The sequence below is a fragment of the Bubalus bubalis genome, chromosome 9, assembly GCF_019923935.1.
Source record: "Bubalus bubalis isolate 160015118507 breed Murrah chromosome 9, NDDB_SH_1, whole genome shotgun sequence".
NCBI lineage: Eukaryota > Metazoa > Chordata > Mammalia > Artiodactyla > Bovidae > Bubalus > Bubalus bubalis.
In genome coordinates, this window is record NC_059165.1 from 91,792,044 (window position 1) to 91,807,089 (window position 15,046).

The window sequence follows — 15,046 nt, forward strand, 5'->3', positions numbered from 1 at the left end:
CCAAACCGCTAATACTTTTACTAAGGGCATTGTGAGGAACCCTCATTTGTTCGGGCGTTGGTGGTATAGTGGTTAGCATAGCTGCCTTCCAAGCAGTTGACCCGGGTTCGATTCCCGGCCAACGCAATAGTTGCTTTTTTTTATCTTTTTTTACTGTCTATTTAAAGTTTCCTAAACATCAAGCTAGTATTTCTATTACTTTGCAGTAAGTTCTACAATTCCAGAATAGCTTTAAAAAAAAAAAACAAGAAGAAATTTTAAAAGCCTCTAATCTGAACTTCTACTGTAGTAAATTTTAAAGTCCTATAGTAAAGATATCTAAGTGTTTCCATCTGGGTTTTGAACCAGGGATCTTTCTTGTGGGAGGTGACAGTGATAACCGCTACACTAGGGAAACGGACAAGAGTCACACTTCTTGAGTTTTTTATAGACAATGTTACAGAAGTTGTTAGTTACATTGTAGCTCCTGAAATAACTATTATTTGGTTCGGTCCCCCCACGTTGATTTCCACTCTTCTTAAATGTCCATCACTCTGCCTGACGCCGTGGAAGCTGCTAAGTCACTTCAGTCGTGTCCGACTCTGTGCGACCCCATAGACGGCGGCCCACCAGGCTCCCCCGTCCCTGGGTTTCTCCAGGCAAGAACACTGGAGTGGGTTGCCAGTTCCTTCTCCAATGCATGAAAGTGAAAAGTGAAAGTGAAGTCGCTCAGTCGTGTCCGACTCTTAATGACCCCATGGACTGTAGCCTACCAGGCTCCTCCATCCATGGGATTTTCCAGGCAAGAATACTGGAGTGGGGTTCCATTGCCTTCTCCGGCCGTGGAAGCTAGAAGGAGGAAAATAACCCCCTCTCAACAAGCACAAACACACTATTAAAACAAACAAGACAGAAATTGCTCTCAAACCCATCCTGAAGTCAACGTTTCGTTAGTTCGTTTCATGGAGTCCTTATTCTAAACCCTTTCCTGTCTACAAATATTAACCATGCTGTTTCAGCCCAAACCACTTTCTACAGTAATCTTCTGTAAAAGATCTCGCTGCTGGGTGCATCGAATTTGGAAGTGGGGGAAAAAAAAAAAAAAAGCAGGACATAGAAGTTAATTGAAGATAATTTAAATGAGTTTTCATCTTAACTGGAGTTAACTCATTTTAGAGCATTTCTTTTTTTAAGAGAGATAGTGGAAGGAAGGGAGGTAATCATAAGGATTTAGATTCAGATTACTAAAATCTGCTTTTTTTAAATTTTGCCTTCTCCAGGATTAGAAGAAGGAAAGTGAGGCACAGACCTCAGGTGCAAAAATTAAGGTGGCTCTAAAAAACTCAACAATCAAGATAAATAATATTTTAATACATTATCCTAAGATATTAATATCAAATTAATGACAAAAAGTAACCTCACAGTGGACAAAATATCAAAATCTTAAATCAAGACAGGTTTTGGCAGTGTCTTACCAAGCCATATTGCAGTCTGAAGCAAGAACAAAAATGTGTGCCCTTCTATGTCTGGTTTTACATATTTTAAGTCCTATTTCCCTCCAGAACATCATTGAAAATATTGAAACTTTAAAGTAGGTATATTAAAATTCACAACATTATAAGAACTTATAATTTTATGTTTCTGTGTTTAATGGAAGCAAACATATGGATAACACTTTCAACATAGGCTCGAGGGGGGATTTACTATTAAAAATTGCTTAAAACATACTGAGGGACTTCACTGGTGGTCCAGTGGCTAACTCTCCAAGCTCCCTGTGCAGGGGGCCCCAATTTGATCCCTGGTTAGGGCACTAGATCTCACATGCTACAGCACATAAAAGTTCCAAAATGCTGCAACTAAGACACAGGACAGCAAAATACATAATCTTTTTTAAAATCACATTGAGAAGCACACAGTTTTCCTTTTCCTGAACTAGGTCTTAGTTGCAGCATGCAAGGTCTTTGATCTTTGTTGTGGCATGTGAACTCTTAGTCACAACAAGCGGGGTCTAGTTCCCTGACCAGGGATTGAACCTGGGCCCCCTGCTTTGGGAGTATGGAGTCTTAGCCACTGGACCCCCAGGGAAGTCCCCTCTTCTCCTTACAAGGATCCGTTTGATTATAATAGGCCCACTCAGATAATGCAAAATAATCGCTCCAGCTCAAGACCCTGAACTTAATCTCACCTGCAAAGTCCCTTGTGCCATGGAAGGGAGCATCTGGGCATTAGGTTCTGGGCATTAGGATGTGGACATTGTGGGGGGCATTATTCTGCCAACTACACCTTCCCTTGCCATTAAAAATTCTTCTGCAGCATCCTTTTTGACAGCTGCATAGTATTCCATCTATTCATTCATTCAACAAGTATTTGCTGACTACTTATTATGTGACCATCTATCTCATCCTCCCCCTCATGGCCCATGTGGACCAGTGTGGTCACCTGCATCCTCTCAACCCCCACAGCACGTGGTTTCTTGCAGCAGCCACTGCACCTGTGAGCACCTGACTCAGGCCCCACCCCTCCTCTACCCACAGCCCTCCAGGACTCCCATTTCCCTTGGGATAAAAGTCCACATCCTCCCATCGCCCATAAGCTCCTGCACAACCTGCCCCATCCTCTCCCTGCCCTCCTCTCCTTCTTCTCTCCTTCCCCCTCACTCTGTTCCAGTCACATGGGCCTGCTCACTGTCCCTCCGCCATACGAGGTACAGTCCTGCCCCAAGGACCATACAGCTTTGCACAAGCTGTGCCTGCCACGTTCTCCCACTTATTTCCAGGGCTCGTTCCTTCTTCTCCTCCAAGTCTTGGTTTTAATGCTACTTCTGAAGAGGGGCCTTCCTTGAGCCCAGCTAACCTTAATCTTCTCCCCTAACTTTGGCAGCCATAAATTCAGTCCCTATCATGTCACTGTTCCTTCAATGACTTATCAGTCTCTGAAACAACCCCATATGTAGATCTGTTTACTTCTTTCTCCTCTGTCTACCCCACTGGACTGTAAGCTTTACCAGTTCAGGGTTTTTGTTGTTGTTACTTATTTGTTTGTTTGAATCTATTTTGTTCCCTACATGTCACTATGGGCTCAGGAAACGTGTTGAAATTACAAACAAATGAATAGCTGCTCAGAGGAGAGAAAATACCAAGGGATGGCGTGAAAATACCTGGTTATGGGGATGGAGTAACACAGGTAGGCTTCCTGGTGAAAGACAAAACCTTGCAAAGCCTGTTCTTTCCTGCATCAAGGTCTGAGAGGTCACTTATCTGCAAACAAAACAAAAACAAAAAACAACAAAAAGAAAAGCTTCTTTAAAATTATTTCTTGTACTTCCCCGAAGGTCCAGTGGTTAAGATTCCGCCTGCTGGGGCTTCCCTAGTGGCTCAGTAGTGAAGAGTCCACCCGCCAATGTAGGAGACTCGAGTTGGATCCCTGATCCAGGAGGATCCCACATGCTGCAGAGCAACTCAGCTCACTGGCCACAACTATTGAGCCTGTGCTCTAGATCCCGGGAACTGCAGCTACTGAAATTCGGTGCCCTCGAGCCTGTGCTCCACAGCGGGGGAGGCCACTGCAGTAAGAAGCCTACGCAGTACAATGAAGAGTAGCCTCTGCTCGCTGCAACTAGAGAAAAGCCCACACAGCAGCAAAGACCCAGCACAGCCAAAAATATATAAATTTTTTAAATTATTAAAAAAAAATCTGCCTGCCAATGCAGGGGATACAGGTTCCATCCCTGGTCCAGAAAGATTCCACATGTCACAGGACAACTAAGCCCACACGCCACAACTACTGAAGCCTGCGTGCCTAGAACCTGTGCTCTGCACAAGAGAAGCCACTAAATGAGAAGCCCACCTACCCCAACTAGAGAGTGGCCCCCACTCGCGGCAACTAGAGAAAGCCTGAGCACAGCTATGAAGATCTAGCCCAGTCAAAATAGAAATAATTTTTTAAAATAAAATAAAAAATTTTTAAAAGCTCATTGAAGGAATTCATTAAACAATCATTTCTTGTGTCCTTCAAACTGACTCGAGGCAGCGAGTCTGCTGTGTGATGCCCAGAAAGTCGCTCCCCTTCTCTGAGTCTGTGTCCAGTAGATGTCCTTGAGGAGGCTAGAAACTCAGGTGCCTCAAATGAAAACGACGATAGTTTCATCTTTCCACTAGGTGTCAGCAGGAGCCCAGACCACAGGCACCTTGCATTATCCATACCACCCCACCATTATCCCCTTCCTGCCATACATCCCATCCTTCCTTCCAGCTCCTCACTGAGGCCTAGATTTCTCTCCCCTAACACCCACCCCCAGTACTTGCAGAAGTGTCCTTGTCACCAAGCAGGCAGCCTCAGCAGGCAGAGTCTATTCTACCAAAGTGCTCAGCCTTCCAGGGGCCTTCAGGAAGGTTGGAGAGAAGAAGAGGAAAGAGGAAAGAAAGAAGGGAAGTGGGTAAGGATTCAGTGTTTTCAGTCTGGGAAACATCTCTTGTAAAGGCTGTCTGCGACAGATCCCTTTGTACCTCCAGCAAATGTGAGCTGAGAACCTTTCTAAGAAAATGTCACATTTTACATTCTTTTAGGGGATTTCCCAAGTGGTCCAGTGGCTAAGACTCCAAACTCCCAATGCAGGGGACCCAGGTTCCATCCCTGGTCAGGGAACTAGATCCCACATGCCACAACTAAGATCTGGTGCAGTCCAGTAAATAAATAAACCCCCAACTACCCCCAGAAGCCCCCTTTTTAATGGGTGAAGAGACCCAGGCATGGAGAGTTTAGTAACATGCTCAAGGAGACACAGAGAGGTTAAATAACTTGCCCAAGGTCACACAGCTTATAAGTAGTTGTTTCCCAGGTGGCTCAGTGGTAAAGAATCCACCTGCCAATGCAGAAGTGGTTTCAGTCCCTGGGTTGGGGAAGATCCCCTGGAGGAGGAAATGGCAATCCACTCCAGTGTTCTTGCCTGGGAAATTCCATGGACAGAGGAGCCTGGCAGGCTATAGTCCATGGGGTCTCAAGAGTCAGACACGACTTAGTGACTGAACAACATCAACTTGATGATAGACTAGAGATTCAAAGACAGGTGGTCTGGCTCCAAAGTTCGTGGCACAAAACTAGACTGCATACTACATAGATGAAGTTCAAGGTAATCAAGATGACTAAAGATAAAATAAAAGCTCATTGAAAAGGAATCAGCCACTAGAACATTCGGCCTGGGCCCTACCAGGGTCATTCATGAGAATATTAAGACATAGTAGACCAAGAACTTTCTGGACAAAAGAACAGAAACCAGGATTTCCAAGTGGCTACGTGGCTAAGACTTCGTGCTCCCAATGCAGGGGCCCTGGGTTCGATCCCTGGTCAGGGAACTAGATTCCATATGCCACAACAAAGTTTGATAATCTGACATGTTACAATTAAGATCCAGTAAGAGGAACTAACGGAGAAGGCAATGGCACCCCACTCCAGTACTCTTGCCTGGAAAATCCCATGGATGGAGGAGCCTGGAGGGCTGCAGTCCATGGGGTTGCTGAGGGTCGGACACAACTGAGCGACTTCACTTTCGCTTTTCACTTTCATGCACTGGAGAAGGAAATGGCAACCCACTCCAGTGTTCTTGCCTGGAGAATCCCAGGGACGGGGGAGCCTGGTGGGCTACGGTCTATGGGGTCGCACAGAGTCGGAAATGACTGAAGCGACTTAGCAGCAGCAGCAGCAGCAGCAAGAGGAACTAAAAAGCCTCTTGATGAAAGTCAAAGTGGAGAGTGAAAAAGTTGGCTTAAAGCTCAACATTCAGAAAACAAAGATCATGGCATCTGGTCCCATCACTTCATGGGAAATAGATGGGGAAACAGTGGAAACAGTGTCAGACTTTATTTTTTGGGGCTCCAAAATCACTGTAGATGGTGATTGCAGCCATGAAATTAAAAGACGCTTACTCCTTGGAAGGAAAGTTATGACCAACCTAGATAGCATATTCAAAAGCAGAGACATTACTTTGTCAACAAAGGTTCGTCTAGTCAAGGCTATGGTTTTTCCTGTGGTCATGTATGGATGTGAGAGTTGGACTCTGAAGAAGGCTGAGCGCCGAAGAATTGATGCTTTTGAACTGTGGTGTTGGAGAAGACTCTTGAGAGTCCCTTGGACTGCAAGGAGATCCAACCAGTCCATTCTGAAGGACATCAGCCCTGGGATTTCTTTGGAAGGAATGATGCTAAAGCTGAAACTCCAGTACTTTGGCCACCTCATGCGAAGAGTTGACTCATTGGAAAAGCCTCTGATGCTGGGAGGGATTGGGGGCAGGAGGAGAAGGGGACGACAGAGGATGAGATGGCTGGATGGCATCACTGACTCGATGGACTTGAGTCTGAGTGAACTCCGGGAGTTGGTGATGGACAGGCAGGCCTGGCGTGCTGCAATTCATGGGGTCGCAAAGAGTCGGACACGACTGAGTGACTGAACTGAACTCATAGCCAAATAATTTTTTTTTTTTAAAGAGCAGAAACAGCCCAATTGTCCACCCACAGCTGTGTGATAAATGAGAAGACTCTTTATGTTCTGAACTGGGGCAGTCTGGGCAACTGTATGGCCTATGCCAGCGTTTATCAAAATAATCACAACCCAGAAAGGACACAAATGTATATGAACATGGTGGGGTGTGCCCACAAAATAGCCCTAGAAGGAGCCTGTGAAATGGGCAGCAAGGGTGACTGCCTATGACCTCTGGGTGAGAGGCTCCTGGAGGCTGGGGGCTGGGGGTTTGGGCAAGACTGACTTTCTACTCCTCAGCTTGTGTACAAGTTGTATCTCTATTTTGGAAACCATTCCAAGCATACAGAAAAACTTGTGGGACAGAAGAATTGTGGCTCTAATGAAAAAACCTTTCTTTTTTTTTTTTTGGCCGCACCGCTTGACAGGTGAGATCTTAGTTCCCAGACCAGGGATCAATCACATTTTTGGTTAGAAATTAGTTTACAAAAATCATGATAGTGAACTACTAGCTAATGAATTGGTTAGCTAGTAGTTAAATAATGATAGTTAAGGTGCCAGGTCCTGAACTAGTTTTTTTTTTTATTATTATTATTGTTAAATAATTTTATTTATTTATTTATTTATTTTTGGCTGTGGCGGGTCTTCACTGCTGCACGGGCTTTCCTCTAGTTGTGGTCGAGGGCTTCTCATTCTGCTGGCTTCTCTTGTGGATCATGGGCTCTAGGTCACGTAGGCTTCAGCAGGCTCTAGAGCACAGGCTCAGTAACTGTAGCGCACCTGCTTAGCTGCTCCGAGGCATGTGACATCCCCCAAGACCAGGGATCGAACCCACATCTCCTGCCTGGGCAGGCAGATTCTTTACCACCAAGCCGCCAGGGAAGCCCCTGAACTACGTGTTTCCGTAATTTCTTTATCATAACTCTCATTATGTTCATTTTACAGACGGGGAAACTAGGCTTGGTGATTTAAGTTACACAAGAAGCAGTGTACTGGGGAGACAGACACCCAGAGAGATTAATTTCATAAACAACCTCGCTCACTTGTTTTTTGCTATGGAGAAATATTTTTAAACTATTTATTCCCTAGGTGTTGGAACCACAACAGTCATGTTTGAATGAATCAATTCTTTGACTGATTACCTGGGGAGGTTTGCAGTAGCTGGGAACTCCCCTGCCCACCTTATCTTTATAATTTTCATCGATTTATGAAATGATGCCTTCTTGCCTGCAGCCCATGTGGATTCTTCCCCCGACGCCTGCCATCTGAAGACAATCCCTAGTGCTGGGGGTGGGGGCTCCCATAAATTCTTTTTTTTGTTAATTTTTAGATTTTTTTTAACTGGAGTATAATTGCTTTACAATGTTGTGTTAGTATCTGCTGTACAACAATGTGTCAGCTATGTGTATACATACATCCCCTCCCTCATGAGCCTTCCTCCCACCCACCCCATCCTACCCCTCTAGGTCATCACAGAGCAGTGACTTGAGCTCCTGGTGCTATACACAGAGAGGGAGGTCCTTAAATTCTATTACACCCACCACCATTACTACAACTGCAGAGAACATTAATGGAAGACCTCGTAGGGGCTGGGTGCACTTCTAACCTACTTCATCCTTGTGACACTGAGAGGTATGATCATTAATCCCATCGTATAGATGGGGAAACTGAGTCCCAAAGAGATGAATTCATCTGTCAGCCAGCTGGGGAGCACCGACTCTAACCTGGCATTCTGACTCCAAAACGTACGATTCTAAACCTCTCCATGGCTAACCTAGCGCCTATAAATATAGACAGGACCTTCTCCATCAAGAGACGATGACACAGTGAGCTTGTTATTTCTGTCATGGGGAGGCAGGGATGGCTGATGGGAGAAGCAGAAGCCTTGGGCTGCTGGCAGAAGCTACAGAGTGGAGAGCTTTGGCACCGGGGTGGGGGGCATGTGTGGATGAGACCTGCCCTTTACCCCGCCTCCTTCCTACAAGCTCTACCTCTCACCTCCCTGCAGCTCCAGGGCACTTTACAGTTGGGGTTATTCTTAGCTCTGCACAATCAAACCGTCATTCTCTGAAGGCTAAATGTGGGGGGAGATGGGATGTGGTGGGGGCAGGGTATAGAGGGATGCGAGAAAGGTTTTCTCATTCTGCAGATCTGTCTCCCCGACCCTCACACACACACACACACACACACACACACACACACACGTATCCTACTGGAGTTTGCCCAGGACTACACTCCTCTCTTACTCGCTCTTGGGCAGCCTGGTGAACTCAGCCTCACTGTGTGCCACTGGGCAGGTGGTTTTCCCTCTCTGAGCCTCAGCTTTCTCATCTATGAAATGGAGATGATAAAAATAGTGCTCCCTCATGGAGGGCCGTGTGTCTGTGTGTGTGTGAGCCGTGTTCAACGCTTTGTGACCCCATGGACTGCAGCCTGTCAGGCTGTTCTGTCCATGGGATTCTCCAGGCAAGAATACTGGAGTGGGGTGCTATTTCATTCTCCGAGGATCTTCCCAACTCAGGGATCAAACCAGAGTGTCTTGCATCTCTTGTGTTGGTAGGCAGGTTCTTTACCACTAGCGCCACCTGGGAAGCTGTGAGTTCACAGCAAAGAAGTGCAGGAAGGGTTTCCTACCACAGACCCCTGGCTCCTGGCGAGTCAGTGGAGTCCTTTCTCCTGTTGCTCAGCTCAGTCCCCTCCCCACTTGTGCCCTGACCTGTCTCCACTCAGGCAGGGAAACACCTTGGTCTCCAGATTGTCCCTTGGACATCTCCTTGTTGTTTCTGCTTCTCCCCAAGCATTGTCTACCTATCTGAGCCATGGCTCTGTCCATGGTACACAACCTGTGGTATTCAGGAAGGACATTAACTGTGTGAATGAATGAATGAATGTTTTGTGACTTTCCTCTAGAAATCTCTTTCCTTTAGCCAACTTGCCCATGAGTCTACTACATTCAAAGTTCATCCCCAGGACTCCTGGTAGTCCAGTGTCTAAGACTCCTTGATCCCAATCCAGGGGTCCCAGGTTTGATCCCTGCTTAGGGAGCTGGATGTCACATGCCACAACAAAAGATCCCACACACTGAAACTAAGAACCTGTGCAGTCAAGTAAATAAATATTTAAAAACAAAAACAGCCCCCCTAAAACAAAGTCCATTCCCTAAGGTAAGTTCATCCGCTAAGTTACTGTAGCATAGTGATTAGGAACATGGGCATTGACTCCCTAAAGCCTTGGTTCAAATCTCAACCTTGCCCACATCCCCCACCTCTTTTTTTTTTTTTTTTTGGCAGCACCATGCAGCTTGTGGGATCTTAGTTTCTGACCAGGGATAAAACCCACACCTCCTGCCGTGGGAACTCGGAGTCCTGATCACTGGACTTTGGACCTCCAGGAAATTCCCTCAGCCTTGCCCCTTAATTACTGTGTGACATCAGATAAGTGTCTGACCCTCTCTGTGCTTCAAGCCATCATCAGGAGTGGTTTCGTGTCAGGGTTAATTTACATGAGGGGAGGAGTATCCAGTCTGGTGGGTCCATAGTCCTTTCCCAGATTCCCAGACCTTGACCTTGATTTTGGGGGGATGGAGTAAGAGAGAGTCCACTAAAGAATGGGGCCCACTGGCGTGCCTAGGACATGGCAGGGTGCTGATTTGAGCAAGCTGCTGCTGCCCACACCCAACCCAAGGTGTGGGGGAGACAGATGGGCACCAGCTCCTGGGGACTCATGCTATAACCATTTCCTAGATAATTGAAAGGAGATCCAACTAGTCCATCCTAAAGGAAATCAGTCCTGAATATTCATTGGAAGGAGTGATGCTGAAGCTGAAACTGCAATACTTTGGCCACCTGATACGAAGAACTGATTCATTGGAAAAGACCCCGATTCTGGGAAAGATTGAAGGCGGAGGAGAAGGGGATGGCAGAGGATGAGATGGCTGGATGGCATCACCGACGCAATGAACATGAGTTTGAGTAAACTCTGGGAATTGGTGATGGGCAGGGAGGCCTGGCATGCTGCAGTCCATGGGGTCGCAAAGAGTCGAACACGACTGAGCAACTGAACAGAACTGAACTGAGATGGCAAAACTGAGGCTTGGAGGCCCTGTCTGTTTTCCTGCCCTCTCCTGGCTGTGGGAAGGGAGAGGAACAGAGCAGCTGGGGGGAAGGGTGGAAGCAGGATGGAGGGACGCATGAGACAAAGGAGGGTTGGGGTCTATTTATTAGCTGTAATCGCTGTCTCCAGGGCTGAATTAGACCAAATTACAGCAGCCCGCCCCTAAGGACAGCAGGCTTCCAGCATTGTCTGCGGGAGCAAGCAGACAGCAGCGGGAGCGGGCGGTGGCTTGGGGGGGCCTCCTCTCGACAATGAAGCCCCCCAATTAGCCAGGGAGGGAGGCGGGAGAGCAGCAGCCAGGCCCCACCTCGCAGGTCTGTGCAGAGTCCCAATGAATTCAGCTCCACAAAAGCCAATTAAAGACGTCAGGGGGCTGAGTGGGCCGAGGAGGAAGGGAGAGGGAAGGGGGATAGGGGATCATGTGATCCAGGGTGGGGGCACACCAGGCCCACAGGGACTGTGCAGTGGGGGCAGTTGAACGACCCCTGAAAAGCACAGAAGGAGCGAAGTTCTGTCCTTGGCCAGGCCTATTCCCTCAGACCTTACTAGGAAGACAGGGATGCCCTGGGGACCTGGAAGGGCAACAGGGCTCTTTGGGGAAAGGTCCACAGGACAGCCTTGGGAAGTGCGCGCACGCACCCACACACACACATACACACATACCCCTGAACAGGACATGGGCTTTCCTTAGTCAACAAGGGTCAGCTGGTCAGTCCCTTGGTCATTAGTTGGTGGGCTCTGGAGTCCACTCCTTCAAGCTGGGAGGTGGGGTGGGAAGGACTCTCCCAGGGGGAAGCAGGCCAGGCCTCCTGGAAGCTCTCCAGGATTGCTGCAGGCCCTCTCTGGGGAGTCTTCAATCCTGGGTGCTGTCTCCTCCCCACTCTCTGTGATCCTCTTTCAGAGCCCCCTCCCACTCTCTGAGCTCCTGTCTGACTTCCCTTCTCTGGGCCCCCTCCACTCCGAGTCCCCTCTGTTTCCAGAGCCCCTTGCCTCCTCTTTCTCTTCCTCCTCCTGAACACCCTACCACCACCACCAGCCTCCCTGCCTGGGATCCTAAAGATGGGAGTCCTCAGCCTGGCCTAGCTTGAGAGGCCTCATGATCCTTCCTAGTCCAGGTTTTGGGGGTTTTGAGGGAGACGGGCTCCCATCCATTTCCCCTTCTTGGTGTCAGAGCAGGCCACTTGTGGGTCTGCAGTCCACACTTGGTGGGTGAGATGGGATGGGGGCTGCCATTTACCACACCGTGACTGTCAGCCGTGGATGAGTCCTCCTGGGGATTCAGTGGCAGGGGCGGAAGAACTCCGCTGTGAATGAGTGTGTGTGAGGCATCAGCCGCTGCCATGGGGACCCCACCCCAAGGAGGTGCCTTCTGTGCCAACATACACCCAGCACTGGCTGCCAGGGAGACGCAGAGACTCCAAGACAAGAAACAGAGAGACAGGGGGAAAGCTGGGAGACCCAGGATGGGGGAGAGAGACTGGGAGAGAGGAGAAAGGATGCTCGCCCAGCCATAAGGCCAAACTGCTGCACCCACGCAGGGCTCTCACGTGCATGCACGCACACACTGGCACACCCCCGCGCCCTCTCACCCACCCTCTGTACCAGATGCCTATATTTGGGGTCTTGCTGTTTCTCCCCTTTCCCTGATCAGCATCAGTGTCTGATGATCTCTTGGGCATTCCCCAGCCACCCACGTATTCAAAGCACGTACTAGGGACCTGGGACAAGTCTGTGTCCATCCATTGCTTTCTGTCGAATCCCGAATCCCTCTCTGTTTCTCTCTCTTTCCTCGATTCTTTCTCTTTGTCTCTGTCCCCACCTCCCCACTTTGACCACATCATGGGGCATATGAGAGCTTAGTTCCCTCACCAGGGATGGAACCCATGCCCCTGCAGTTGAAGTGAGCAGTCTTAACCACTGGACCACCAGGAAGTCTCTCTCACTGCCTTTTTATTCCTACCTTGACTCTGTCTCTCCCCATCTCTGGCGCCCTGTCCTGAATTCTCAACCCAGACTGCTAGGTGCTAGGGATCACAGGAGGTGACATTCAAGCACACAGCTGTGTCACAAGAAGCAGCCTCCATGATTATCTGGAGGTGGGGCTGGAGCCAGACGACCTGGCTTCACATTTAGCCCAATGACTCCAACACTCCATGCAGTATCTTCTCCATCTATGAATGGGTATAATAAGCATTGCTGTTTAGTCCCTAAGTCATGTCCAACTTTTTTAGAACCTGTGAGCTATAGCCCACCAGGCTCCTCTGTCCATGGGGATTCTCCAGGCAAGAATACTGGAGTGGGTTGCCATGCCCTCCTCCAGGGATCGAACCTGTCTGCATTGCAGGTGGATTCTTTACCATCTCAGCCACAAAGGAAGCCTGAGAACGCTGGAGTGAGTAGCCTACCCCTTCTCCAGGGGATCTTCCCAACCCAGGAATCGAACTGGGGTCTCCTGCGTTGCAGGTGGATTTTTTACCAGCTGAACTACCAGGGAATCTCCTTGTCCAAAGGATATCAGAAGGGAAAGGCAGTCCGTGCAGACAAGCTCTGTGAGGCAGATCAAGTACCTGATGTACACTGAGCGCAGTCATCATGGTGATGATTATGAGTTTGACCCTCACAGTGATGGGCTATGGAAAGATTTTAGGTGAGGGAGGGCAGGACCACACTTTCCATTTGAAAGATTTCCCAGGACCCTCTGGGGGAGCCCCAGAGTGTTCCACACAACCAGCTGGATGGTGGTTACAATGTCTACACACGTGTGGTCTCAGTACGCTGAACACGCAAGATTTGTCTGCCTCACATGAGCAGGTGATGTCTCCATCCAAAGTAGAAGAAATACCACAAAAGGTATTCCTTCATACAAAGAGAGCTGTTTGGCACCAGGGAGAAGATGGGAGTATTGTCCCAAGAACCTCAATGTCCTTACCTTGTTTGGTTACTTCTATGTCCTCATCCTGAGTTTGGGGGGGATTGGAAGTGTCAGAAGCCCACAGTGCAGGAGGAGCCTAGAAAGCCTGGAGCCATGAAGCCAGGCTCCTTTCCTGACTGTGTTGCCAGTGATCTGGGGCCATCTGCCCACACGCCCCATTTCTCTGCTTGCACTGCCCCCAGCCCAGAAACTCGGCCCCATCTTGGCTGGAGGAGTCAGGTCCAGGGCTCTAGGGGCATCAGGCTATGGAGAATAGGTGAAAGGTCCTCCTTTCTGTCTTTTTGAGTCTAAAATGCTAACAGTGCTAAGATTTCATTGTTCCCAACACAGGGGGCCCGGGTGCAATCCCTGGTCAGGGAACTAGATCCCACCCGCCACAACTAAAAATCAAGCATGCTGCAACAAAGATTGAAGACCATGTGTACCGCAAGTAAGACCCAGTGCGGCCAAATAAATAAATAAATATTTTAAAAAGTTAACCCTATGTAGTGTGTTTGATGTGTCCCCCCCCCAAAATTTGTAGCTACCTCGAACCCCCAAGTGTGACCATTTTTTGGAAATTAGATCTTTGCAGATGTAATTAGTTGAGACGAGGTCATGCTGGATTTGGGATGGGCCCTGGACCCAAGGGCCTGGTGACTCAGATGGTAAAGAATCTGCCTGCAATACAGGAGACCCAGGTTCAATCCCTGGGTCTGATCTCTGGGTCAGGAAGATCCCCTGGAGGAGGAAATGGCAACCTACTCCAGTATTCTTCTTTGGAGAATTCCAAGGACAGAGGAGCCTGAAGGCAGGCTACAGTCCATGGGGTTGCAAAGAGTTGTTCACGACTGCAGATCCAATGACTGGTGTCCTTCTAAGAGGAGGGGACCCCCAGGGAGGCACAGAGTAGAAGACGATGCTAAGCTGGACGCAGAGATTTGACGGGTACATCTACACACCGAGGAACACCGAGGATTTGGGGAAAGCACCAGAAGTTAGGAGAAAGGCATGGGGCAATTTCTCCCCATGCCCTCCAGAAAGAGCCAACCCTTCTGGCACCTTGATGTAGGACTTGTGGTCTCCAGAGCTGTGAGAGGAGACATTTCTGTTGTAAGCCACCGAGTTTGGGATCATTGTTACAGCAGCCGCAGGAGATGAATATACCCTGTTTTCCCCTAAAGTCATAGATATTTGTTGTCCTAATAAAGCCTTTAGGAAATACAGATTTTATTTGTTTAGCTATGGTTTTTCCTGTGGTCATGTATGGATGTGAGAGTTGGACTCTGAAGAAGGCTGAGCACCGAAGAATTGATGCTTTTGAACTGTGATGTTGGAGAAGACTCTTGAGAGTCCCTTGGACTGCAAGGAGATCCAACCAGTCCATTCTGAAGGACATCAGCCCTGGGATTTCTTTGGAAGGAATGATGCTAAAGCTGAAACTCCAGTACTTTGGCCACCTCATGCGAAGAGTTGACTCATTGGAAAAGCCTCTGATGCTGGGAGGGATTGGGGGCAGGAGGAGAAGGGGACGACAGAGGATGAGATGGCTGGATGGCATCACTGACTCGA

General features: G+C 48.4%; 1 long non-coding RNA gene and 1 other non-coding gene across 2 annotated transcripts; both read left to right on the forward strand.

The window, feature by feature from the left end:
- Nucleotides 1–54: 54 nt before the first annotated feature.
- Nucleotides 55–126, forward strand: TRNAG-UCC. Its single transcript has one exon. It is a non-coding gene; the product is annotated as a tRNA-Gly (tRNA).
- A 1,842-nt stretch (nucleotides 127–1,968) lies between these two features.
- LOC123335252 lies at nucleotides 1,969–3,370 on the forward strand. Its single transcript, XR_006553656.2, has 3 exons — nucleotides 1,969–2,683; nucleotides 3,062–3,162; nucleotides 3,311–3,370. It is a non-coding gene; the product is annotated as an uncharacterized LOC123335252 (long non-coding RNA).
- Nucleotides 3,371–15,046: the final 11,676 nt, after the last annotated feature.